We start from the raw sequence: 3,115 nt of genomic DNA, 5'->3' as shown, positions 1-3,115 counted from the left end.
GGGGGGGGGGGGGGAGACAGGCAGGATGGCCAATCAGGAGGCAGTTGCCACCTTCGAGGTGGTGAGACCAGAGCCTAGGGGCGGAGAGGAGGGATGAGTGTGAGAATACTTGTGTTGTGTGGGTTCCAGTAAGAGTTAGATGTGGGATGGCGGGAGGGGACAGGGAAGATTCCCATACTGGTGGCTTGGCCCTAGGGTGGGGAGGGAGGGTGGCATGGGGAGAGGTGCAGTGGCTGCCAGATGTGCAGGGTTGGGGATCACATTTAGAAGGATGATACCCAAGTGGGGTGGATAAGGTGGGGGACTGTGAGCATGGACTAGGTTGTTCAGGGACAGAGGATAAAAGTACAGAACGATGAGCTGTTCCCTTCTCTCTGTGACGACACTCTGGTTCTGTGGTTTGATGAGCAGCTTGCAAAGCAGCAGCCACCCACCTGCTCCGGCTCAGCTCAGGTCTCCACCCCCCACAAAGTAAAAGGGGCTGCAGTGGGGCACGGCCACCAGGCGCCACTGTTGCCACAAGAAAAGCTACATTCCCTGGGGAAGTCCTGTGATGATGATGATGATGATGATGATGATGATTTTAAGCTATAATATCTAGGTAGTGAGGTAGGTACTATTATCATCATTATCATTCATGATTTTCTAACAGAGGAAATAACCTAGAGAAGCTAAGTAACCTATCCAAGACCACACAAATAGAACTTGAACTCAGAGTTCTGACTCAGCCTGCACCTCCCTCTCTCTGGGAAAGAAGGTGATAATGGGGGGGCGGGGTCAGGGGGATGAGTCAGAGAGGACCTTGTGGGGAAGTCTTTAATCTCTACTATCCCTCATGCTTCTCCTAGCATCTCACTCAGGGCCACCTTAGGACACACAGAACCAACCGGGAGACGACTAACTGGACTCAAAACACTCTCCCCTGGTTAAAATCATCCAGTCTTCACCCCACCAACACCCACCCACCCACCCACCCACCCAGTTTTTAGGAGAAGTGGACAGAGAAGGCCAGCTGGGGCTGGACTGGAGCTGGAATCAGGGAGCTAGGGTTGGCTTGGACTGGGATCCCAGGGAAGATGCTGAAGGTGCCATCTGTGTTTGGTGGTACCTTGATGCCCTGCCTACACTGAGCTCCCATCAGGTGTTTGCTGACTGACTGTCCAACCCCACGCTGGTCTGGCCACACTCCAGGGCTGAGTTTGGCTCCGAGCACCCTGCTAGAGGAGGGCACAGACACACCGTAACGTGCCCACTGAAGGACCAGGCGCCTGGACGAAGTGTGGTGAGGATGTTAAGAGCATAGGCTCTGGTGGCAGACCTGAGTCCTGGAGAGACACTTAACCTCTCTGAGTTTCAGCTTCCTCATCTGTAAAATGGGGGAAATAATACCCACCCAATCTGAGCACAGAGAGCTCGCCTCTCAGTCTGTCCGAGCGCCTGGTCCTCAACAGGTGTTCAGTGTATGTTTGTGAAATGAATAAATGAGTGAATAAGGTGGGGTGTGTTAGGTTGTTACTACCCATGCTGCTGCAAACATTCTTGGCCAGGTCTTCTGGGGCCCGTGTGTGTCCCATTCTCTTCAGAGCCATCTGGAAGGGAATTGCTGGTTGGAGGGAAGGCACATCTTCGACTCCACTGGACAATGCCACAATGCCACATCTTTTTTTTTTTTCGGCCACGCAGTTTGTGGGATCTTAGTTCCCCAACCAGGGATCGAACCTACGCCCTTGGCAGTGAAAGCCTGGAGTCTTCACTACTGAACCACCAGGGATTTCCTGCCACATCGTTTTTTAAAGCGGGCATACCAGGTTACTCTCCACTAACAGTGTGCAAAGAGTTCCCATTGCTCCACATTGTCTTGGTACTGTCAGGTTTTTTAATTTTTCACAATCGTGAAGTGTGTTCATTCAGTACAATTGTGGAAACGCATCAGCATGGATGAACCTCACAAACATCATGTTGAGAAGAAAAAGCAAAAGCTGCAGTGAAATCCACATGGCAGATGCCTTTTCTATCAAAGTTCAAGACCCTGCAAAACAATGTGTTATCTGGGGATATGTACGTATGTAGTAAAAACGCTTTTGAAAGGCAAAATAATGGTAAAAATAAAGGAGAGGATAGTAGTTCCCTCTGGGGAGGAGGGAGGAGATGCAAGGGGGATGGAGAGGTACACCACTGTGCGTAATGTAGTTCTTTATTGATAGAGTATGTGAAATATTTGAAAATAAATACATACAGTGGGGTCATCTGAAGTGCCTGAGGGGCTCTTGGGTAAAAGGGCCCAGACTCTTTTTAGTGGGTCCAGAGATCAGAACCAGTCCTGATGAGTGGATGCTACGGGCCCAGATGCCAGCCCAGACAAAGGAGAGGGGCACAGGACTTGTTTCTGTCCTGGAGCAGGTTGCCACCAGAGGGAGTGTGAGCCCCGTTACTGGGACACAAGACAGCTAACCACTCTAGGGCGATCCACTTTGTGATCTGTCCCAGAGGACCTTGGTGGCTTCTTCAGCCCTGGGAATTCCAACACTCTAGGAATGAACAACAGTCCATCTGGACCCCAGGGCCCCGCTCCTGTCCTCCCTGGAGAGCTGCAGTTCCTGCCCTGAACTATTGCCAGAGGGTTCACTTTTTTCTGGCTGCACCGCGGCTTGCGGGATCTCAGTTCCCGACCAGGGAACGAACCCAGGCCATGGCAGTGAAAGCCCAGAATCCTAACCACTAGGCCACCAGGGAACTCCCTGCCAGAGTTTGGTTCTTTGAGCCAAAACAAGAGGCCTGGAAGTTAATTCCAGGAAGAACTTGCCTGTCTTGTGGGATCAAACAGAAATGGAGTGGGATAAGGGAGAGGAAGAGGCAGTGGGCTCTTGACCGCTGGCCCCTCCCCTGGCCAAATAGGGGAGGGACACCGGGGCTGAGGCTGGGGCCAAGGAGTGACTCCCGTCCAGCGCCTCCTCCCCAAGGCTCTCTGAGTCTTGCCCCAGCCGTGCCAGCCAAGGGGGAAGCTCCCATGGAGCCCTTGTCTCAGGAAGCCACCAAGTGGAGTCAGGACACCGGGACACCTCCACCTCATCTATGGGGGTTTGGGGGTCAGGCTGTCTTCCTGCTTAGAGTCCAA

This window comes from Lipotes vexillifer, unplaced genomic scaffold, assembly GCF_000442215.2.
Source record: "Lipotes vexillifer unplaced genomic scaffold, Lipotes_vexillifer_v1.1 scaffold238, whole genome shotgun sequence".
Lineage (NCBI taxonomy): Eukaryota > Metazoa > Chordata > Mammalia > Artiodactyla > Lipotidae > Lipotes > Lipotes vexillifer.
This window is presented reverse-complemented; position numbering follows the sequence as displayed.